Genomic DNA, 25420 nt, shown 5'->3' on the forward strand with positions numbered 1-25420 from the left:
CACAGTGTACTTACACAAACCTAAGTGGTAGAGCCTACTACACACCCAGGCTATGTGGTGCTACCCGTATGGGACCACTGTCATATATGTGGTCCATTAGTGACCGAAACATCGTTAATATTGTTACATGGTGCGTGACTGTGGTGGATGACAATGACAAAATGGAGTACCATTTTCAAGCCTTCTAAAATGGAGCTGGGAGGCCATTAAGGAAGTGGGGCTTATGCTTCTACACCACATCCACCACCAGATGTTAACTGAACTTTTGAGCTTTACCTGACAGCAGAGGTCACATCTTGAAGTGTTTCCTCATTCCAAGAAGGGGCAGTCTGTCTAGGACCAACTATGTTCTGGCAAGTCAGCTCACCCCATGCCAGAAGCAGTCATTAACTGTTCACTGTAGACCTTTGTAAGCCTGTGTCCTTTCCTTTTATATACCCCTGCCTCCTTTGTCTTCCTAGGAGCGCATTTGAGCTTCTACTCGAATCTACATCTCCTGAATTGCAATTCTTGAGACCCCAAATAAACTTTTTGGTTCTTTTGCAGTTTATGCCTCTTATTTGCTGACTTTACATGGTGACAGAAGTGGGATCCCTAGCTACTGACCTTCAATTCTGGTGCCACTTCACAGACACAAGCAAGGTGCCTGCAAAGAATCTTTTGTGCTCTGTCGTCTCCTCCTGGTGGCTCTGGTTCCTGGTGGTAAGTCCTCCTGGGCCTGGACCTCCCATTTTTGGTAGAGGTCCAGACTCTTTATGTAGGCGTCCTTTGATACTGGTTCTGGCCATCCTTCCATTGTCAGCTTTGTTAGAAACTTCTGTTTCTTTCACTCCTTTTTTGGGCCTTTGATCCTTTGGTAAGTTCATACAAATGAGAAATCCATTTTCTAAGAGGACCACCAAAGAACAGCCCCACTCTGGGACTCCTGCTGGTTTTGTCTTTTAAGAATACAGACCTTCTACATGTAGATTTTTGTCCCACTGGGCTCAGATTACTCAGGGTGGTTTAAGGCTTCACTGGCCTAAATGGGGCTCCTTTGAAATTCATAAATTGGTTTATCTGTGCACTCAATTGGAAAAAGCCTATCAAACCAAACAAATAAAATGGGAAACTTTTTAAAATTGGTATCTTGAGGCCTCTAAATGAAACACTGAAAAGGACACTTCCTTGCAAGCCATAACAATGTCATAACTAAGATTTTCAAATGATTAAATGTAAATGCCATCGATAAAAGAATATTAACTCCTCCTGTATTCGTCAGGGTTCTCTGGAGAACCAAGGAGATTATCTATATATATATAATATATATTAATATTGATATATAATAGAATATATAATCCATTGTATCTATATTTAAATTCATTTATTTAGTTCTATAAATTACATATATACACATAAAATTTATATATAAAAGAAACTTTGGCCTCGCCCCTAACTGCCTAAAAGAATTTAAGACAGAAGGCCTGTTCCAGGAAGGAGCTGTCAAAGTAGGGAACTCTAGATGTGGTAGAGAAGAAGGTACCTAGCCGGGCCCATTTTACACAAGTTCTCTCTCATTTGTTTAGAGATGGCCCAGCAAACATTTGGTTTTCTGTCTCCTTGTGAATTGGCTTCCTCCTCTTTGAAGTCCCAAACCATGACCCCCAACCCCGCGCCTTTGTAAAATATCTAAACCCTAACCATAGACCTGGCAGACACGCTGTAGACTGAGCAGCAGCATGAAGACCAGGGTCAACCTGATGACATTGTGGGTGGGACTACTGGCTGTTTGTCCACATCCTTGTCCTGGGTGCCCAGGAAGGCAGTCACCCAGCAACTTGCAGTGAGGTGTGGCGTGTGACTATGTTTCAGCCAATGCAATGGGAGTGGAAGTGGTGTGTGCCATTTCCAGGTTGGAACTTTTGAAAGCAGGTGTGTCTTCTCCGTGTTCCTTCTTTCTCCTTGTGCAGATTGGTTGCAGACAATGATACAGGCGTCAGGAATGGCGGAGCCAAGAGACGGGAATTCATGGGTGACTGACACACCCTGTGGAAGAGAACCACCTGCCCAACACGAAACCCACCTTGGCCTGCAAGGCAATCACACATAAATTTCTACTCTCTGGTTATTCTTTTTCGGGATCTGCTTGTTATTTTCTTAACTATTATGGAAATATTTCGAATAGCAGAAGAGTACATAGTATGACCTCTATCTCCGGCCCCAATACCCAGAAAGAACAGACGTTGAATTGTGCCCTATTTGCTTCCGATGTTGCATTCATTTGCTGGGGCTGCCATGACAAAATACCACACGTAGGGTGGCTTAAACAATAGAAATCTATTTTCTCACGGTTCTGGAGGCCGAAGTTCAAGATCAAGGCGTTGGCCGGTTTAGTCTCTTCTGAGGCCTCTCTCCCCGGCCGCTTCTCCCTGTGTCCTCACACGGTCTTCCCTCTGTGTGTGTCTGAGTTCTAATCTTCTCTTCTTACGTGACTATCAGTCACATTGGATTGGAGCCTACCCATGTGACCTCACTTGACCTTAATTACCTCTTTAGAGGCCCTCTCTCCAAATACAGCCCTATTTTGAGGTCCTGGAGTTAGGACTTCAACATATGAATTTTCAGGGACATGATTCAGCCCACAACGATATCTCTGTTTTTAAGAAGCAAAATGTTGCCGTCACACCTAAAATTCACATTTCCATCCCGTTCTCCTCCCTCCCTCATCATAGGTATCAATATCCTAAAATTAATTGCATTCTTTATGATTCCAAGAATATCCATGTGCATGGCTCCATTAACAAAAGATTACATTTTTATGCATAGTCAAGACATACATGTGTATGTCTCCGTTAACAAATTCTTACATTGTTATGCACTTAAAAAATGTACAGGAACAGCATCACACTGCACATGTCCTTCTTTGATTGGCTTTGGGCTATAAATGGGGAAGGAAAAACAGCAGCTGAGGGTAAGAGAATAAATAAACGGCTTATGCATAAAAACCCAAAATTACAGATTTCCAAGAGCGTCCTGGTTGGTGACCATGTGGAGGTTCTGGGAGAGTGGTTACCTGGAGAGGGCATGGAAGCTCAGTGCCCCTTCCCCATGTCTTGCCCTATGCGTCTGTTCCATCGAGCTATTCCCGAGTCATATCCTTTTCTAAAAACAGGTAATCTAGTAAGTAAGAGGTTTCTCTGAGTTCTGTGAGCCGCCCTAGCAAATTCATCGAACCGGAGCAGAGAGTCTTGGGAATCTCTTACTGACAACCAGTTGCTCAGAAGCGTAGGCGACAACCCAGACTTGCTATTGGCACCTGCAGTGGGGGCAGTCTTGGGGGACTGAACCCTTAACCTGTGGGGTGTGATGCTGTCTCTGGGTACATAGTGTCAGAATCGAGTTGAATTGTAGGACACCCAGCTGGTGTCCCAAGAATTGCTTGTTGGTGGGGGGACTCCCCCGACCCCCAACCCCACACACATTGGAATTGGTACCAGAACCTAGGAACAAACTGTGAAAGATAAGCGTCTTAGCTTGGGTTCCCATAACAAAATGCCATAGCGTGGGTGACTTAAACAACAGAAATTTATTTTCTCACCATTCTGGGGGCTGGAAGCCTGAGAGCAGGATGCCAGCATGGTCAGATTCTGGCGAGGGCTCTCTCCTCAGCTTGCATAAGGTCCCCTTCTCACTGAGTCCTCAGATGGCGGGGTGTGTGTATGCATGTGAAGAAACAGAAAGAGAGATCTCTTCCACTTCTGATGAGGCCACAGTCCTATCTGATTTAGGTTCCACCATTATGACTTCATTTTCACCATAATTACTTCCTAAAGACCTTGTGTCTGGACATGGTCACAAGGGGGGCCAGGGCTTCCATATATGAATGGCGGGGAGAGAGAATTCAGTCCATAGCAATAAATAAAGAGCAAGTAAATAGAAACAAAGGTTTGGCATTTCTCTTTCTCATTTCCTTTCTTCCTGACTTTACTGTCTTGCTCTTTGTCTAGCTTCTTGAACAAGTAGCTCATTGGTTTCTAATTTTTCTTTTTAGATACATATGTTGAAGGTATCTTTCTTCTAAGTATTGTTTAATTCCATCCACCAGATTTTGTCATGTAGTGCTTTCAGCTATAAATGTTTCCTGAGTTCCATATGAGATCCCTTTCAATGCAAGGTTCTATAAGTTCCCAGCCATTATTATTATTTTCTCATCTGTCGCTCCTTTTAGAAGTATGTAATGTTCCTCCTTGTCACCATGTTGGTTTTGTCTGGAGCTTTACCTCCAGATTTCTATAGATATACTTTTTTATTGACAGGTAAAGGACAAAATGAGGAAATATTTTTGCTATATATAAGCATGGTATCTGTCTACACTCCTGGGACAGTGTAGACTTCTAATCTGTCACTTATCCACCTTTGTGAAAAGGAATTCTAATATTGGCTCACTGAAGTCATTTTGGTCAACAGCACAGGAAATTGGTAATATGTATGTGTGGGGACCTGGAAATGGCCACCCCAAGATATGTCTCTTTGGCATCAGGATTATTTGAGGCTGATTGCTTTTGATAAACTGGGACAGGGAAGGAGGAATGGAACTTGCCCTTTGTTAGGGCACATTTACATTTGTAAGGTAAATCTCTATCTGTAAAAGTTGCCTCCCTCTCTGTACCAGGAAGAAGAAAGGAGATGACCTTCTCTCTAAAAACTCTTAATCAATACCAAAGGCAAGGACTTAAATCTGCATTTTATTGTGCTAGTCTGGTAACCTCCTGTAACTGACTTTCCTCCCCCTCCCAACGTTGGCATTTCTTAAGGATTAAGCATCTTTCCTTAGGCTAGGAACTGATTGCTGAGCTCACCTGTGACCGCCCAGCTCCAGACAATCGACTTGAGTCCTGCTATGCCCACTGAGATAGCAGACCCACTACCTGCTGTGTCCATCAAGTGCCGACAGGGCAATCTTGTGACTATTGTGGGAGGGACATTTCAATCACATGTGAAACACCCCATTTGGTGGTATATAACCACTATGTGCACCCCACTTCTTTGGTGCCCTTTCTTCCTTCAGGAAGAAAGGCACCGGGCCACGGTTCCTCTTAAAGCTTTGTTTAATTTTCTCTTGCTTTTCTGTCTCATGTGAATTTAATTCGTTCTCCAGCCAGACGAACCCACATTTGGGAAGAGGAAATGTCTTCCTCCCCTACATATGTTTTCATCAGTCAGATAGTCCATGTTGTGCTGTATTCACAGCAAACTCCTAAGTCTCAGCTAAAAATAACCAAGGTTTATTTCTCGAACATGCTCCATGTCATCAGGGGCTGGCTCTGTATTATCCTTGCTCAGTCTGGAGGATTGAGTAGATGGCAGCTAAAAGATGCTCGATCCAACTTCTTGCACAACTGCCAGGCAGGAAAAACACACTCCTACTGTTTGCCAAAGGTTTGTCTGGAAGAGACAGCCTCATTTTTGCTCAAGTTTCATTTGCCAAAGGCTCACAAAGTCACATTTGACTTTAAGGGGCCAAGAAGATACATCCCTTCTGTGTGCCAGAGAAGAGCCGACAATATTTGGTGAACGGCAGTAATAATAACTATACACTGTGCTCTATTGTGTCTTCCAAAGCTTATTTTTGCTTTTTGTTTGTTGATTTTTTCAAAAATTCCCTTCAGTTATGTGAGTTACCGTAAATCCTTCTAGTCAATTTCTTCAATAAGAAAACTGAAGTTAGCCAGAGTTAGCTTCTTTTGCTTAAAAAAAAAAACCGATCTAACGCATTAGACTTTGCGTTATAAATGTTACTGAGCAGCTTAGGAAAATGAACTTCAGTTTACACCTTGGGCTGGTTTTCAAGAAAGGGTACACACCGATTTTTGAAGGATAAGGTTTTAATAGGAAAAGAAGCAGGGCATGGCATGAGCCAATATTTAGATCCGAATAATTATTGGTGACTGCAGCATGTCAGGCAGGGAGCCAGCTGTTTTTGCATATGCTCTCTAAGTCAATTTTAATTCTTTATAAGAACAATATGAGGTGAATCTTACTATTCATCACTTATATATGCAGAAACTGAGGGTCAGGGAGGTGAAATGACCTGTGCAAAAGTCACGTAACTAGCAAATGATGGCTTTGTTTCAAGTCCATCATCTGATCAGGCAGAGGTGAAAGAGAAGAATGCAATGTGTGTTTTTGGGTAGTGGGTACTGTTCGGTTTGGCAGGACTGTGGGATACATGAAAGGCGGAGGGGCCCTTGAGTGCTAATGAAGAGTGTTGGAGTCTATCAGGTAGGCAGTGAGAGGAAGGTTTCCGCATCCGAGAGGGCACTGGTGGAGCCATGCCTCAGAAACATTGATCTGCTATTGTCCTCTACGATGAAGAGAAATGAGGCACGCTGGAGGCCTGGAGACCAGTTGGAGGAGCACTGTAAAAACTCACATAGGCCTGAATGGGCATGGGTGTTGGCAATGGAAAAAGAAAAAAGTATTCTATCCAGTCTCCAGATGCGCAGGGAATTGCTGAACGAAGTCTGAGTTCTCCCTATGTAGATAGCTCATACTTTTCATTATAGGTTTCTCAAGAACTTGCTCCCAGAAAAAACCTGGATGGAGAACAAAACAGGTAAGTGCCCGAGTGAGAAATCTACAAAGCTCCTCTCCACCAAAATCACCTCTTCCCCATCTGGCATTTCTGGTTCTGGCATGTCTTGCAGGTGGTCAGTCATGTCCATCACCTGGTTTCAGTGTGTGTGACACCTGTATTTGGTGTATCCGGCAGGTGGTTCTCACAAGACTTGTAGGTGGTTCAGACGTGTCCAGAAGGTGGTTCTGGTGTGTCGGGCACCTGGTTACAGTGTGCCTGGCATGTGGTTCAGGATTCTCCATCTAGTGGTTCAGGCTGGTCTAACAGGTGGTTCAGGTGTGTCCAGCCGCTGTTTCAGCTGTTTCTGGAACCTGGTTCTGGCCTGTGCTGGACCTGTTTCTGGTGTATCCATCATATGGATCTGGCATGTCCAGCACAGTGTTTGGGCGTGTTCAGCAGGTGGCTTCAGCATACTGGGCGCCTGGTTCCATCGTATCTGACCATTGGTTCCGTGGTGTCTGGCAGGTAGTTCCTGTGTGTCTGGCATATGGTTCCAGTATGTTCTGAAGGTGGTTCCGGCGTGTCCGACTGGTGGCTACCGTGTGTCCGGAACCTGATTCCTTCGTGTGTGGTTGGTGCGTTCAATGTGTCCAGGTGTTGGTTCCGGCGTGTTTGACAGTTGGTTCCCGCATGCCTGGCGGGGGATTCCAGGCTGTCTGGCAGGTTGCTCTGGCTTTTTCTGGAAATTGGTTCTGGCATATCCAGGACCTGGTTCCGGTTTATCCAGCAGGTGATTTTGGCATGTCCGGCAGGTTGTGCTGGCGTGTTAGGCTGGTGGTTCTGGCTTGTCTGGCAGGTGTTTGTGGCATGGCCAGCACCTGGTTCTGGCGTATTCGGGAGGTGGTTTCAGTGTATCTGGCACATGGTCTCGGCATATCCAACAGGTGGTTGCGAAGTGTGTGACAGGTGGTTCCTGTGTGTCTGGCATGTGGTTCTGGTACGTTCGGAAGATGGTTCCAGCATGTCCTTTGGGTGCATCTGGCATGTCTGCAAGGTGGTTCTGGTGTGTCAGTGTCATGGTTCCAGTGTGTCCGGCGGGTGGTTCCAGGTGGTTCTGGCGTGTCTGGTGGGTGCTTCTGGTGTGTATGGCGGGTCATTCAGGCATGTCTGTATGGTGGTTCCAGAGTGTGCGGCAGGTGCTTCTGGCATGTCTGTTGGCTTTTTCTGGCTTCTAAGGGGCCTGGTTCCAGTGTATCCGGCAGGTGATTTTGGCTTGTCCAGAAGGTGGTTCTGGCGAGTGAAGCAGGTGGTTCAGGCGTGTCCAGCAGGTGGTTCATGTCTGTCAGTGATGTGGTTCCGGCATTTCCAGCACATGGTTCTGGCACTCTGAGAGATGGTTCTTTCATGCCCGTCATGTGATTCTGGAGTGTCCATCAAGTGGTTCTTGTGTATCCGGCAGGTGATTTTGGCATTTGAGTCAGATGGTTCTGGTGTGTCCTGCAGGTGCTTCTGGCACGTTTTGGACCTGATTCTCACATCTGCGGTGGGTGGTTCCACCGTTTCCAGATGATGCTTCTGAAGTGTCCAACAGTTGGTTCCAGCATTTAAGGCAGGTGGGTCACACAAGTCCCGCCCGAATCATTCGGCTGAGGCACGAATGGTTGTCCTTCCACATGCTTAGGAGGAGAGAGACAATAGGATTTTAACCAACCACTCTTTGGAAGTTAAGAAAAACTCGCTTTCCACAGTGCTCTTACAGCATACTGGCAACCTCTCATGCCGCCCTTGTGCATGGGTGGAGAGAGTGTTCACAAAGCAGCTATGGAAGAAAGGCCAAGTTTGCTCAGCAGAGTCCTACATTGCCCTAAAATTGCAAGGCACAAAACACTGCCTCCAACCCTCAAGGGGAGATGAGCAATAATCCATCTTGCTTCCAGCTCTTTAGGAAGCTGAGAAAGAACTCACTTACCACACTGTTCTTATAGTGTACCTTGAACATCTCATACAAAGGCACCTGAAATGCTGTTTATTTGGAGCCCTTAACTCGCTGCTTTAGAACTTCTGCTTTTGGGGCATTTCCATCTTGCCAACCCGGCTCAGACAAAATGCCTACATCTTCTCCTTAAGCAAGGAGGCTGAGGCCCGAATGATTGTGCATCCACATGCTTAGGAGGAGAGAGACAATAGGCTTTTAACCAACCACTTTTGTGCACTGGAGGAGAGAGTGTCAGAAAGCACCTATGGAAGAAAGGCCCCTTTGCTCTCAGCCGTGCCCTACATTGCTCTAGAGGTGGAAGGCACAAAGCACCACCTCCATCCCTCAAGGGGAGACAGGACACAAACCATCTTGCTTCCAGCTCTTTAGGAAGCTGAGAAAGAAGTCGCTTTCCACAGTGCTCTTACAGCATATTGGGAACCTCTCATACACAGGCAGCTGAACGCCATTTCCTCCCAGCCCTTAACTCGCTGCTTTAGAACTTCTGCTTCTGCCACATTTCCCTCTTGACAACCCGGCTCAGGGGTAATGGCTACATCTTCCCCTTAAGCAATGGGGCCAAGGCCAGAATGATTGTGATTCCACAAGCTTAGGAGGATAGAGACAAGAGGCTTTTAACCAACTGTCCTTGTGCATTCGTGGAGAGAGTGTCAGAAAGCCCCTATGTCAGAAAGGCCCATTTGCTCTCAACCATGCCCTATATTGCTCGAGAGGTGGATGGCACAAAGCACTGCCTCCGTCCCTCAAGCGGAGACAAGCCACAAACTGTCTTGCTTCCAGCTCTTTAGGAAGCTGAGAAAGAACTCACCTGCTGGATATGCTTGAACCAGGCACCTTAGAGGCTGGAAAAACCCGACAGGCATGCCAAAAGCACCCGCCGAACACTCTGGAACCACCACACAGACATCCCATAATGACCCAGCAGACTCACCGGAAGCACCCACCGGACACACCAGATCCACCTGGAACCACCCACTGGACACACTGGAAACATGAGTCTGACACACCAGAACCAACTTCCAGACATTCTGGAAGCACCTAACGGACAGGCCGGAACCATCTTCTGAACCTACCAGAACCACATGCCACACACTTCAGAACCACCTGTTGGATATCCCAGAACCAAGTACCAGATACACTGAAACCACCTCCCAAATATGCCAGAACCAGGTGCCAGACACGCCACAAACACCTGCCACACAAGCTGGAACCACCATCCTAACACGCCAGAACAACCTGCTGGATATGCCAAAATCACCTGCCAGATACACTGGAACCAGGTCCTGGATACGCCAGTACCAATTTCTGGAAAAGGCTGGAAAGTCTGCCAGACACGCCAGAATCACCCATCGGACATGTGGGAACTAATTGCAAGACAGGCCGGAACCAAAGCCAGGACACTCTGAAAGCATCAACCGGACAGGATGGAATCAGGTCCCAGACACACTGTTGCAACCTGCTGGACATGCCGGAACCACCTTTCGAATGTACCAGAACCATATGCCAGACACACAGGAACCACCTGCCAGACACCATGGAACCAACTGTCAGATACACCGGAACCAGGCTCCCTGTATGCTGAAGCCACCTACCGAATATGCCAGAACCATGTGCCAGACACGCTGGAACCATGTGACGGATACACCAGAAACAGGTCCAGCACAGGCCAGAACCAGGTGCTGGACACGCCTGAAACAGCTGCTGGACACACCTGAAACACCTGCTAGACCAGCTTGAACCACTTGACAGACAGTCTGGAACCACATGCTGGGCACACCAGAATCAGGTGCCCGACATGCCAGAACCACCTGCTGGACACGCCTGAAGCACCTGCCAGTCTTGTGAGAACCACCTGCCAAGAACTCCAGAAACAGGTGTTGCACATGCCAAAACCAGGTGGTGGACATGAATGAACCACCTTAAAGAAATGCCAGAACCAAGTCCCAGACACGAGTGAGTCACCTGCAAGACATGCCAGAACCAGGTGCCTGACATGCTGGAACCACCTGCCGCTCACGTCGAAATCACCTGCCGGATACGCTGGAACCATGTGCTGCACAGGTGGGAATCACGTACCAGACATGCCGGGACCACCTGTTGGATATGCCAGAACCAGGTGCCTGATTCACTGAAACTACCTGCCGGGCACACAAGAACCAGGTGTCAGACAGGCCTCGACAACCGACAGGGCACGTTGAAATCACCTGCATGATACCCCGTAACCATGTGCCAGACAGAACGGGACCACCTGCCGGACACACCAGAGCCACCTCTCAGATATGCCAGAACCACATGTTGGACACGCCGGAACCATCTCCCGGACAGACCTGAACCACCTGCTGGACACGCCAAAATCACCTGCCTGATATGCTGGAACCAGGCACCTTGGATGCTGGAAAAACCTGGTAGACATGCCGTAACCACCCGCCAAACACTCTGGAACCACCACACAGACATGCCAGAACAACCCGCCAGACACACTGGAAGCACCCACCAGACAAGCCAGAACCACCTGGAACCAAATGACAGACATGCTGGGACCATGACTCTGACACGCCAGAACCAACTCCCGCACATGCCTGAAGCACCCAACGGTCACGCCTGAGCCATCTTCCGAACGTACTAGAACCACATGCTAGACACTTTGGAACCACCTGCCAGACACTTCGGAACCACCTGTTGGATGTGCCGCACCCAGGTACCAGATACTCTGAAACCACCTGCCGTAGACGCCAGAATCAGGTGCCAGACATGCCACAAACACCTGCCACGGAGGCCGGAACCACCAGCGTAACACATTGGAACAACCTGCTGGACACGCCAAAATCACCTGCCGGATACACCAGAACCAGGTCCTGGGTACACCAGAAGCAATTTCTGGAAAAGGCCGGAACAACCTGCCGGACACACCGGAATCACCCCTGGACATGCGGGAACCAACACCTGGACACTCTGAAAGTACCAACCGCACACGATGGAATCAGGTCCTGGACACATGGTAGCCACCTGACGGACACGCTGGAACCACATTCAGAGCGTACCGGAACCACATGCCAGACACGCAGGAACCACCTGCCAGAAACCATGGAACCCACTGTCAGATACGCCGGAACCAGGCACCCAGTACGCTGAAGCCACCTGCCGAATATGCCAGAACCATGTGCCAGCCACGCTGGAACCATGTGATGGATACACCAGAAACAGGTACAGCAGAGGCCAGAACCAGGTGCCTGAAATGCCAGAACCACCTGCTTGACACACCTGAACCACCTGTCAGTCTTGTGAGAACCACTTGCCGGATACACCAGACGCAGGTGTCGCACATGCCAAAACCAGGTGCCAGACACATCTGAACCACCTGCCAGTCTTGTGAGTACCACCTGCCAGATACACCAGACACAGGTGTCGCACATGCCAAAACCAGGTGCCGACATGACGGAACCACCTGCAAAACATGCCAGAACCAGGTGCTGGACATGCTGGAACCACCTGCCGGACACGTCGAAATCCCCTGCCGGATACGCCGGAACCACATGTCACATGTGCTAGAATCGCCTACCAGACATGCCGGGACCACCTGTTGGATACGCCGGAACCAGGTGCCTGATTCACTGAAATTACCTGCCGGACACGCCAGAATCAGGTGTCGGACACGCATGGAAAACACACAGGATATGTCGAAATCACCTGCGTGATATCCCATAACAATGTGCCAGAAAATAGAGTACCTAGGATGTGTGAAATCCTATTGAGGCATATTCATATAATGCATTTATTATCATCTTTCTTGCTTTTTCTGTTTTATTGTTATAATTTTTTTTTTTTTTTGAGGAAGATTAGCCCTGACTAACATCTACCACCAATCCTCCTCTTTTTGCTGAGGAAGACTGGCCCTGTGCTAACATCCATGCCCACCTTCCTCTACATTATATGTGGGACTCCTGCCACAAAATGGCTTGATGAGTGGTGCATAGGTCTGCACCCAGGATCTGAACCGGCAAACTCCAGGCCACTGAAGGAGAACATGCAAACCTAACCACTGTGCCACCAGGTCGGCCCCAAGTTTTCTGTTTTTTTAAAGCAATTTCAATTCTTGCATTTGTTTCACCAGCAGTGGTATCATCATCTTGGACAGTTTCCTCCAGAGTCACAGTATCTAAAATTTGGAGCATTTTTGTTGCTTGTTTGGATAAGTGATGTCAGAATGTCTAGTAAATCTTCCCTAGGAGAACTGTCTAAAAGACGTCTCAATTTAGCAACTGCAGGGACATGTATATTCAACATTTCAATCGATAGTAGTTCACTTTTGTAGAACTCTTCTGATAATTCTCCCAGCTTCTCTTTAGTTTTACAGGTGTTGAAAAATCCCTCAAGTCAGTCCAACAGTTCCACTTTAACGACAGGATATGACTTCTCTTTTAAATCTGTACCATCTGCAAACAGCACAGGCGTGTGGTCAACAAAAGTGAGTGGGAATTGGGCTGGGTACTGCCCACAATCTGAACCATCAGTGCAGCTGCCCCAATCCTGTGCAGTGGTGGCAGATCCTGAGTATTGCTGGCCAGGTAGGTCATGCTGGGGATGAGACTTAGGATGGTGCTCTGCAGCCCTCGAGCAGGCAGCTCCACACCAGCTGCCAGTTGCAAGTCCAGTCCACACTGGGTGCACATGGGGGAGCTTGGAAGCAGGGAGCCATCTGGGTGAGCAGCAGCAGGAAGTGGCTGAAGAAAAATTATGGGAAGATGAGGGGAGAAAATGTATAATAAATAAAGCTTGCCTTGTTATGCAGATAAATCTCTCAGTTAAAAAAATTCTCTAGGGGTTGGCCTGATGGTTCACTGGTTAAGTGCGCACGTTCCACTTTGGTGGCCTGGGGTTTGCCGGTTCTGATCCCAGGTGCAGACATGGCACTACTTGGCACGCCAGGCTGTGGCAGGTGTCCCACACATAAAGCAGAGGAAGATGGGCGTGGATGCTAGCTCAGGGCCAGTCTTCCTCAGCAAAAAGAGGAGGATTGGCAGCAGTTAGCTCAGGGCTAATCTTCCTAAAAAAAAAAAAATTCTGTAGGGGCTGGCCTGGTGGCACACGGGTTAAATTCACACATTCTGCTTTGATGGCCTGGGGTTCACCAGTTCAGATCCCAGGTGCGGACCTACACAACACTTATCAAGCCATGCTGTGGCAGGCATCCCACGTATAAAGTAGAGGAGGATGAGCATGGATGTTAGCTCAGGGTCTATCTTTTTAAGCAAAAAGAGGAGGGTTGGTGGGGAATGTTAGCTCAGGGCTAATCTTCCTCAAAAAAAATTCCCTAAGAGTCATTCTCTTTCTGGTGCAGATGCTTTTACTAATGGAAATTTCCTTTATAAACATAAATTTCCTTTCCAAAGAGGAAGTCTATCCTTCATTTAAAGCAGTCAAGGTGGAGATCAAGAGTTTTTCCTGCATCTGCTGGCTCTCGATTGCTTTTGGCTCCAAATAATTTGTATGTCAAAGTACCATACTTTGGGCATCTTCAGCATTCCTTCAAGAAGAAACAACTTGTTCTTGGAAGTCTCTGTCTCCTCCCCAACCCAGATGCACTCAAGCTGTTAGGGGCCAACAGCAAACAGGGTTCTGCCTCAAGAAGCTTTGGGGAAGCCTCTTCACCCTCAAAGTCCTGAGACACACTAGAGGGATAGATCACTGCAGGTTCTTCAGCCATTGAAAATAATATAAACAGCTCCATTCTCATAAATTTAACAACTTGAAAACAAGGAACAACTTACCAAAAATTTCAAACTAACAAAACTCAACCAAGATGATAGTATTTTCCTCCATCGGGCGCTGCTAGCCAAGTTTTTGCCACAAAACTCAAGACTTGGATTCATGCGACACACCTGAAGAAAGCACAAACTCTGGGGGGAACTGCACTTCATTTGGTGACTTAAAAATAAAGATTTCTCCAAATGGAAGCAGACAGTATCTGATGCGAAGGTTTCCAAGGTGTCTGGACCAGGTCTGTTGGAAGTTTGTCTGCCAAACCTTTGAGGATGACGTGACACTTCAGATCATCTCCAATGCCTCTGATCTTGATAACATGCAAACTTCAGGTAAAAAGTGCCAGAGAGTTCTCCCTCCTCTCACTCCGTGTTCCTCAAATGTGGCCACAATAGGTTTCCAATCTGTGTGTTTTTCCTCCAACCTGGGACATGACTCCCAGAGAAGCTCCTTCCTGGCATCGAGGGACAAGAGGCTACTGAAAGTGGAAAAATCTGACTGCAGATCAACAATGCTTTCAGAGAAAGATCGCAATCAAAATGGGGACATGTGAAAGTTAATAAACGGAAACGTAGTTGAAATAGTGTTGGAAGGCTAATAGAGGGAGTTCTCATGCCCTATGTCAAAGGCGCAGTGCAACAGGAAGAATAAAGACTTTCTCTTCCTGACCAGTCAGAAACTAACCCAAGGAGAGACTGTCACAACTCTGCCGATGAAAAGCCACTGCCCTCAAGACTGTGTCCAATAGCCCCCACAGTTTTCCCTACTCTGAGATAAAAGAGCTTCTCCTCTCTTCCTTGCTGGGTGTTCCTGCATGGCTTGCCATGGTTGCACACTCCAAATGGCTATTCTTTGCTAATCCCAGATAAACCAATTTTTGCCAGAGAAATAACTGGCTGTCTATTTGTTTAAGGGCAAGACTTGTTAATAAGCAAGAGATGTAGAGAAAACATTTGATACAATCCAACTCCTGTTTGTCATAAAATTTTCTAGCAAGTTTGAAATAGATGGAAACTACTTTCACTTGTTGAAGGTCATCTACAGAAAATGCACAGTTGACTTCATGCTTAACAGGGAAAGACTAAATGATTCTCCCCACAATAAGGAACAAGGAAAGGAATACCACTTTCACTACTCTTATTCAACAAAATACTGAAGCTTCTGGCAATAACAGAAGTAAAGGAAATAAAAGCCATAGAGTTTAGAAAGGAAAAAATGTAACCATTCCTAGTTTCATTGTTGTCTGTGTAAAAAAACTCTGGGAATCTACAAAAAAAAAATCAGAACTAATACATGAGTACAAAAAGTTCACCAAGTACAAAGTACAAGATCAACACACAAAAGACAATTTTATTTCTACAACTAATGATGAACCTGCAGATGATAAACTTGAAAATGTTGTATTGTTGAAAACCACTCTGAAGAACATGAAATATTCAGGCATAAATTCAAGAACATGTGTACAGGATCTGATGCTGAAAATTATCAAATACCGATTATGGTAATTAAAGAAGATGTAAATAAATTGAGAGACTTACTATTGTCAAAGACAAATGCAGCAGAAATTAGTTAAAGTGGTGAAAGCAGATTTTATTCAATAATGGCTGACAGAAGCTGAGCTGCGCTCAGATTTGTACGGAGGTGAATCTAGAATTTTAAAGAGGGAATGAAGGAGGAGGGTTGAGGGGCTCAGTAGAGTCAAAGAAGTGAAAAAGTACAAAGGTTGGTCAGTGTAACTGTGATTAGACCCACTGTGTTCGTTACTTTGCAGTTATCAAAGTTAGGATTCTATCCTCACTCAGAAGTTGAGAGAAAGAGTTTCTATCTGTCTTAATGATCGTATTTCAAAGGAGTGGCTCTTAGGTCCTTTAGAGAATTGTGAGAGATACATATCTACTGTTGTAAGCCCTCTTTAGTAAATACTCTAAGAAGGGGGATCGGAGGCCTATAATTGGGTGTTGACTAAAATAAATAGCAAATTTTTCTGTCAGCTTTGAGCTCTCAGGAAGGCATTTTAATGGTGGGCTGGAGTCATTCCGGTTACACAGACTTATGCAGCTAGAAGCCACACCAGAGTTTGGTTGAGTCTCCTCCTGGTGTAGGGGTTTGGAAGGAGTTGTTATGTGCTGAGAATTCTGCAGTCCTCACCATGTTACTGGATAGAATAATGAGTACAGGTCTCAATTATCCCCAAATTGATCTATAGGTCTAATATTATTCTAATAAAAATTCCACCACAGTTTGTAGACAGAGACACCTTTTTCTAAAATTTATATAGAAAGGCACATAGCTGAGAGTAGCTAAAACAATCATGACAGGAAGAATAATGCGGCAGTAAACACTTTAACAATATTTAGTATTGCCTTGTACATACTGTAATCACAGCATCAACATTTTCATTGTAGGACAGCTACATAAATCAATGGAACAGAGTAGAGAATCCAGAAATGGACCACAGAGTTATACCTTAGTGATCTCTGACACCAAGAGTGAACCTTAATGTAAATTATGGACTTTGAGTGATAATGATGTGCCTATGTATGTTCATCAATTGTGAAAAGTATACTACTCTGATGAGGGATATTGACAACAGAAAGGTTATGCATATGTGGGGGCAAGGACTATATGAGAACACTGTGTATTTCATTAAATTTTGCTGTAAACGTAAAACTGCTCTAAAAAATAACATCCGTTGATTTTTTAATAGGCAATACAAGAATACCTTGTAGTGATAAAACTGGTCATTATTTTAGCTGTGATGGATACAGAAACTTGCACATCTGATAAAATTGTACAGAACTAAGTACACAGGAACAAATTAGTACAAGTAAAACTGGAGAAATCTGAATAAGATAGTGGATTGCATCAATGCCAACAAGCTGGCTGTGGTATTGTCTTATAGTTTTGCAGAATGTTATCATTGTAAGCAACTGGGTAAAGTGTACACTGGAACTTTTGGAGTTATTCCTTGCAGCAGTGTAGAATCTACAACGATCACACTATAAATTTCAATTAAAAATAGTTGGCAAATGGAAAGTCAGTCTATGTTTTAAGTTAGGAAGTTTCATTAAATGGTCAGTCCCATTACTTTATAAATTGAATACAATGCCAATAAAAATTTTAACGAGCTTTTCTGTTGAGTTAGATAAATGATCCTACATGGAAAAAATAAACGCATAAGCTAAGCTAGGAAAATATGGACCAGGAAGAACTCTGAGGGAGGAGCTGCTCTATCACACGTTAAAAATACTGCAGAGACTGTAATGCGACAGGAGAGGATTGTTGCATGCACAAGAAGAGGAGAGAAGGGAAAGGGAGGGGAGAGGGTGGCAGAGTTCAGGAGAGTGGGGGAGGGGTGGCCTGATTGGAAGTTGTTGACACGGGGAAGCTGGAGCTCACTAAGTAGAAGGCAGGCATCCTATGTGATGGTTTAGGGAGCATACGTGGCTTTCTCTGGCGGTCCTGTGTTGAAAGCAGAACGAGAGTTTTGGAAACTGGCAGTTACTGACCAAGTGCTGACTGTTCTGTGCTGAATGCTGCAGGGGCTGTGATTTGGCTCCTTGGGATGTTTGCTTCCCACGTTGGGGGTCAGAGTTATACTGTCATATATGATCTGGCCTTTGTCCATTTGTATATTCAGTCTCAAAAAAACAGTCGGTGCACAAATTCATCAGTTAGCTCGTCATTAAAAAATAGTCTCTTGGAAAGTTAAACCTTTGAAAGTTAAAAAGATGAAAATGGTAAAAAGATGAAAGATGCCAAATAAGTTTTATAGATAAATATGAAGAAATTGAATAAGAATCTCAAAATAAAGTGTCCAGCAGTTAAGTATATTTACTTGAGAATATATCATGCAAACTATGTTTCAGTAGAGTGTCATTTTTATTATCAGCATAGGAGAAAAGATGAGTCATAGAAGGGATTCTGCTCATGCTCAGTTATTTCCTTTACTTAACATTAAATCTTGAATAAAGTATAATGTCAAGCTGACTCATTTACTCCTTCATTTTAAAAGCTGAAGACTATTTCCTTGGTTTTTAAATAATGAGGTGTAAAGGAGGGGGTGAGGTGTTGAAAATAACTTCCACTGAGATTGACAGTAGCAACTGCTCTTGATTTTTTTGAGAGTCGTGGGGTCACCCATCAAAGCAGGAATGCTATTTATGTTCAGAAATTAAGAATCTGGGGGCTGGCCCCGTGGCCGAGTGGTTAAGTTCGCGCGCTCCGCTGCAGGTGGCCCAGTGCTTCGTTGGTTCGAATCCTGGGAGCGGACATGGCACTGCTCATAAGACCACGCTGAGGCAGCGTCCCACATGCCACAATTAGAAGAACCCACAACGAAGAATACACAACTATGTACCGGGGGGCTTTGGGGAGAAAAAGGAAAAAATAAAATCTTTAAAAAAAAAAAAAAAAAAAGAAATTAAGAATCTGAATTTTACTAGAAATTTTGACTTTTATACACCCTCAAAAAGTAAACTTAGGAATTTATTTGAATTTTTAGCTCTGTTGAGGTATGAGTAATAGACAAAAAATGCACACGTTTTCTATATGTGTATTGATTAGTTTGGACATATGCATACACCCATGATATCATCCCCACAACCAAGTGCTGAACACATCCATGACCTCCAAAACTTTCCTTGTGATTTTTGTGTGTTTTTTTAAGCTTAGGAATTTCATGGATTTTAACCTTATGCTCAGATAAAAGAGGGAGAAGATGAGGTGTACATTGTTTCATTATGGTACCTTAAGACATAGACTTTCAACATACACATGACTTCTGAAAAGCAATATTTATTATCTCACAATGAAATATTTTCTCCTATTTCCTTCAAATATATGGCCTTCTTATTCTACCCCCCACACACTTCCTTTTTGAGTAGGGGATCATGAGAAATTTCCAATGGTACAAACAAACAGGGTCCAAGGGGTGGCTGCCCCTCAGCCCTGCAGGCTTTTCCCCTGTGAGAAGCACCCACTTTGCACGTGTGTGAGCCAGTGTGGAACAGGACAGAGTATGTCTGCAGACTGGTTCAGCCTGCTGAGCCCCTTTGCTGCTTCTAACCTATGGCCACGAAAAAGGCTAAATGGAGGGAAATTAAACTTTGATGTGTTGATGATTGAAAAGGAAAGTGCCTTGCTCTCTAAGGGATAAAGTCATTTGGAGGAAAATCAAATAACTATCATAGTTATTTTTTCCTATCTTATTTTTCCACTGAAACCACTAGATATTTCAATCTTTCTGACTTCCTAACAGAATCCAGTAGTACTTTCCTTTTCTAAGGCCAATGAACTGTTATGTAAGGGGCTTCTCTTGCTTTTTCCAAACCCTCCTGGGATTCTGTTTATCTACTGTTCGTTTTTCACCCCCTGCTTTTCAGATTGCTTTGTTCACTGTCCTTGTAAAATAAATGTGGCTCATTAAAATAACCAGCATTAATATGTATCTCTTTCACTGCATTTTATCTAATAAATATGCTGAAGATTTTCTGTATTCTGCATGTGAATCTTTTGTTGAATATTGGAACTGGGACAGTCTCTTCGCATCCTGTGACTTGCAAATTCCCTCTTGTAATGTGTCTTATGATGAACCGAAAGCCTAAATTTTAATGAATCCCAGTTTACCGATATTTCTTGTATGGAGAGTGTGTGTGTGTCTTCTTTGAGAAGTTTTTTCTACCCTGTGGTCCCGAGGATGTTTTCTTATGTTGTCTTCTAGAAGTTTCATTATTTTACCTTTCCCCTTTAGGTCAAAGTGTCCAGGAATTGAGTTTTGTGTATTGTGAGGGTAGGGCTCAAGGTTTCTTTTACATCCATATGCTCATCTCTACGAGTAATAACAGGCAGCATTGGGACAGGTGGACACAAGCCTGGGAGTTAGGGGTCCTGTATTCTCGGCCTTAACCTCCCTTTAAAGCACCCTCTGAACTTGGGCAGGTGATTTTCCCAGTTCTCCCTCCTCTCAGACTCCTTCCTTCCTCTCTTCCTCCTATCCTTCATTCCTCCCTCCCTCCCTCCCTCCATTCTTTCCTTCCTTCCTTCCATCTATCCACCCGAGCATCTGTCCAGGTATCAATCTGTCCAACTGTCCTCCTGCCTGTTCGCCTGTTTGTCCTTCTTCTCTCCTTCCATTCTCTTTCCTCCCATGTCTCAACTTCTCTTCCTTGTCTTTGTTCTTCCTGCTTTCCCTGTGACCCTCCATTTGTCCGCTCTTCCTCTGTCCATCCAGGTATCCCCTCTGTCTGTGCCTCTACCTATCTCTTTGTTGCGTCTCTCTCTTCTTCAAGCACACTGTCTCTCTTGGGTTCATCTCACTCACAGGATCGAACATCCCTCTACTCACACAATCCCTCCTTCTGTCACTCACATTTATGGCTCACCTGTGAATGGTTGTCCCGGGACAGCCACTGTTGGAGTGCAGATGAGCCTGTGGGGCTTCACCCACTGTGTGGGGTCTCTGTCTCTCCCAGACGACAGCCCTTTCCACAGCTCCTGAGCCAGGCAGCATGTTCCTGCCTCCTTCCTCATTGCTTGAGCAACCAGAAGCCACCACAAGCCTAGGGGGCCCCTCTTCCTTCCCCAGAGGAGCTCTCCAGCCCCACACCTCAACTGACCAATTCTTACTGGGCAGCTGGGAAGCCGAGGTGTGCAATTCTGCTTTGAGGGCAAGCATGCTGATCACAAGGATTATACCAATATTTCAATCTGATACAGCCCTCAGAGAGCCCCTGGTCTTGTGAAAGTCATGGAAAATTCTAATACAAGGTGGGATGTTTTGAGGAGAAGCACCTGGCATCCTTTGGGTGGGAAGAGCTCTCTGGAGGGAGTTTTGCCCAATTGGGGTCTTTAAGAAGGAGTAGGAGTTATATAGGGAAATAAGGTGTGGAGCGTGTTCCTGGCAGAGGAAATTGCATGAGCAATGGCCCTGTAGGCAAAAACAGCATAGTGTACGGGAGAAGTGACAGGAATTTGGTTTGCCTGAATCACAAAGCCTAACTCAGAGTGAATGCATCAATGAGGCTGAAGAGTCAGCAGGAGCCAGATGTGCAAGGGCTTTGAGTGCCAGGTCAAGAAGTTTGAACTTAACCCTGAAGGACTTAGGGAGCCATGGGTGATGCTAGAGCAGGAGTGTTCTAGTGAGATCTTCATTTCAGAAAAATGCTTCTAATGTTCAAGGCAGAGAACATCCTTTAGACAATGCATCCAGTGAGCATGTTAGGGTGTTGGTTCCGATGAGAAAAGATAAGACCTACCTGGGACGTGAATGAACAGAAGGAATGCATTGAGGAGCAATCTGTAGGTGCAATTTGTGTTACCGGCAGGTGAGGGAGGAGGAGCTGAGATTATGCTGGCTTCAACTTGGATGAGCGCAGCATTGGGTGGTGGTTCCACTGGGAGCAAAGGCAACAGATGATACTGAGTTCAGGACTCTGATCTGGTCTCAGCCCAGCTCTCAGTGATGGCCATCTCTCTCCCTCTCTTCTTGCAGCCAAGGGGCACGACCTGAAGGCCCTCACACTCAACTCCACCATCTCCAACATCCAGTATTTGACAGACATGAGCAAGAGCTCAGCCACATTGAACTCCACTGAGAGAGTCCTGCAGCACCTGATGAGACCCTGGTGCCAGCAGCTCCTGGCAGGATGAGTCCCAGCCAGCCGCACCCCACCTGCTGTCTCTCCTGCTCATCCTCCTCCTACCTTCTCCCCTGCTTGGATCCTTGTTCAAGAAGAGCAGCCTGGGCCCCTTGTCTTGGGCTGTAGACTGATCTCCCTCAGGGAAGTCCCTTTTCTGAGCATTTGAGAGTCATGAACACTTTCGGTGACCACCCCAATTTTCACTCTTCCCACTGACTGCCAATTTGCTCCTCCCTCCCTCTGGCCCCCATTATCAGAGGATTCAGGACATCTCTCTAGAGTCCCCACATTCCTCTCTCCCCGGGCCTGCGGAGGAAGGGGCAGCCTCCAGCATGGAAGCTGTGTGCACCTACCACCCTGACCCCATGGCTCATGATGGAGAGTGTGACAGAGACCCCATGTGACAGAGAGCAGCATTCCTGGGTGCTGAACCAGCTGATCCACCATGTGACCCCGAGGGACCTCTACTCCCTGGTCAGGGACAGCCTTTTTGTCAGTTGTGAGTGTTTGTGCTGAGCTGGATTGACAGTGATCGTTACTTATGCCTGTTCTGCTTTATTTCCTCTCTAACAAGTCAGCCCAGGTTCTGAGTGGGGGACACAGAAACCACGTATGTAAGAAGTTTCAACTTACAAATGGAGACTATGTAAATGGATTTGTTGATCCCAATAAAAAAAAAATGTGAACTATCTCACTATTAATTTTTATATAGATTGCCTGGACAAATGGTAATATCTTGGTTATAATGGGTTTAAATATACCATTAAAAATTAGTTTCACTTGTTTATTTTTACTTTTTTAAATGTCAGTATTTAAAAAAAGTTTAAATTTCATTAGATAGAGTGTGAAATTCTACTGTTGGACAGCACTGTTCAAGACGTGAAAATAAAGCCCAGAGAAAGTGGTTAGGGACAATTTTTCCAAGGAAAGGAGTCAATCTGACCCACGTGGCAAGATGCAGAAAACAGTCTCATACACACATACATACACACACACACACTTAGTAAGCAAGACCAACATCATCATAGAGTTGAACCACTACTTCTCAAGTGGCAAGACGTTGCAGTACTACATTGCTCTAAGTGGACGAACCTCAGGAAAGGAGGCAGGAGTCAAGAAAATTTACCAACCAGGAAGATCTAAAACCAGAGAGTAAAGGTCAGGATCTTTTGTGAAGTTCCCAGCGGTGGATTCTGTTAGAGACTCAATACGTTAGTGAGAACTTTGCAAGAAGGGTTGTTACAGAACTCACCTATCCTTTCCTATGTAAAAATACACAAGTTTTGTAAAGAATACTAGCTCCTGCCAATCAACGAAAAGATGGTAGAACACGAATATCCCCCTTGTAAATCACTCCTGGATTAGTGAACCAGTCAGGGAAGAGATGACAGTGGATTGAGCTGGACCTCATTAGGCTGATTCTGACTTCATGACCATCCTGTGGATTGTCTCATGCCAGGAACTCTAAAACATGCTGTCCCCACCACTCTTTTGCCACCAAGGTCCACGAACCAGATCTTGCTGACAAATGCCCTGGCTGGGCCCCTTCTGACCACACCTGGAGGACTCTCCCCAAATCCTACTCCGTCACGGCGCTCTTCCACCTGCCACTGGCCAGGGAGGCATTTACTCCAAGGCTGACACTCTGTGTGCCCAGCTCTGGGAGTGACACGTCTCCCTCAAGTGAAGAAAAGGATCTGAGTTCAGAGCCTGTGGGCTGCAGCCATTAGGACAAGGCCTGGGGTTTGCTGCCAGAGAGAAGAGAACCTGTGGTGGGTGTGGGTCCCAGGGTTCAAGAAGCCCCCGTGATTCCTGGATAGAATCCCAGAAGACGATGCAGGACGGAGGAGGGATGCTTGGGTGTGATTGTCCTTGGGAATGTCCATAGGGAGGCGGATCTGCCATTGCTAATGCCTTCAACAGTGTTGTTCATTCATCGATTCATCCTGTCTCAGGGAGTGCTGTCTACATCCTTCCAGTCCCTAGTCTCCCGTCTGGAGCAAACAGACAGCGTCAGAAGAACATTTACATTTCATTTGCAATGTATGCGTACAGGGCATGCAATGTGCTGGATGTTGCAAGAGTTTTGAAACATTAACTCCTTTAGCACTCTCCATATCCTCACAAATTAGCTACGCTTATCCTTCTTGCCAACAACAGATGAAGAAACTGAGGCACCAATGAGGTAAGAACTTTGCCCTCTACCAATATCTAGGAAGTGATTGAGGTGGAATTTGAACATAAGTTGTGGCTCCATATTCTCTGCTCTTAACCATGTTCTTTGCTCCCTATGACTTCACACCATGAAGACGTTGGCTCAGTGTATCCATTTTCTTGTTACACCCGGTAGCCCCACTCTTTGATCTCTGTCTGAAAAAGATGCTATTCGCATCAAAACTGTTGCACGTACACAACCAAAATGACTTCTCCCCATATCCCATGTCCTGGAAAATACATAGAGAACATTTCAAAACATTTCTTGCCCAGTCTGGGAGTGCTTCTGGGAAATCCCACTGTTCCTGTAAGAAGCCAAGGGCAGGCTGGGAGCTGTGTCTTAGGGGAAAGGTGAGATCAGGAGATACTATGGGGTTACAAAATGGATGGGGGACCTCAGCAGGAATTGACTTCAGGATCTGGTGGTGTTTCAAGATGGGTGCTAATTTTCTGGCTTTGGGTGTAGGGGCTGGTGCCGCATTCCAGGGAGAGGCCAGTCTCCCTGAGTTCTTGGGGAAACCAGACCCTTGAAAGCAAGGGAATGAGAATTTCCTTTCACAATGGACTTGGGAGGGGAAACATTCAGCCCAGAAGACACAGTCATGATCCTGAGGAAACCAGAAGAAGCTGCCTCCTCGTCCGCCAAGCAGAAAGCCCTCCTTCATGGACTCACTTTATCCAGATGAGACCAAGAAGGAGGACATCATGAGATGCCCTTGCAAGTGGGAGACCTGTGACAGTGGAGCCTGTGCCTGGGAGGCTCTGAAAGGCATCATAGGGGTGACATTTGCTGTGAGCAGGGTGCGAGATGAGAGGCACACCTGCCTGTGTCTGGGAACAGTTTGAGTGTCAGGGAGAAGGCACCGCTGGCGCAGAGGCTCACAGGAAGAAGTGGGTCTGACCAGACAATGTCCGAAAGAGGGCAGTGGAGCTGGAAGGAGCCTGAGAAGAGAGAGGAGGATAGATGGGGACAGGCAGGGCCAGAGGGCAGGAACTGGCAGACTGTGCTTTTCCCGTCGCTCTCTGATGACACTGCTCTAAGACATTGCACCTAGAAAATACAAATCCTTAACATCTCACAAATTCTGTGTGCCAGGAATGGGGCACAGCTTAGCTGGGTGCCTCCGCCTCAAGGTCTCTGTGAAGCAGGGGCTGCGGCTATATTGCGGCTCGACTTGTGGAGGGTTTGCTCCCAAGTTCACTCACATGCATGTTGACGGGGTTTGTTTGGACTGAAAGTCTAAGTTCCTGCCT

General features: G+C 45.8%; 2 long non-coding RNA genes across 7 annotated transcripts in view; both read left to right on the plus strand.

The window, feature by feature from the left end:
* The window catches only part of LOC138918724 (uncharacterized), a 48212-nt gene extending 46105 nt beyond the window's left edge, over positions 1-2107 (plus strand). For all 6 annotated transcript variants that reach the window (XR_011428431.1, XR_011428430.1, XR_011428428.1 and 3 more), the window contains 2 exons: positions 547-702; positions 1950-2107. This is a non-coding gene — a long non-coding RNA (uncharacterized lncRNA). The remainder of the gene's footprint in view (positions 1-546; positions 703-1949) is intronic.
* Positions 2108-6498: 4391 nt separating this feature from the next.
* On the plus strand, positions 6499-22723 carry LOC138918726 (uncharacterized). Its single transcript, XR_011428434.1, has 2 exons — positions 6499-6595; positions 21805-22723. It is a non-coding gene; the product is annotated as an uncharacterized lncRNA (long non-coding RNA).
* The last annotated feature ends 2697 nt before the right edge of the window (positions 22724-25420 follow it).

The sequence above is a fragment of the Equus caballus genome, chromosome 18 (assembly GCF_041296265.1).
Source record: "Equus caballus isolate H_3958 breed thoroughbred chromosome 18, TB-T2T, whole genome shotgun sequence".
NCBI classification, from domain to species: domain Eukaryota; kingdom Metazoa; phylum Chordata; class Mammalia; order Perissodactyla; family Equidae; genus Equus; species Equus caballus.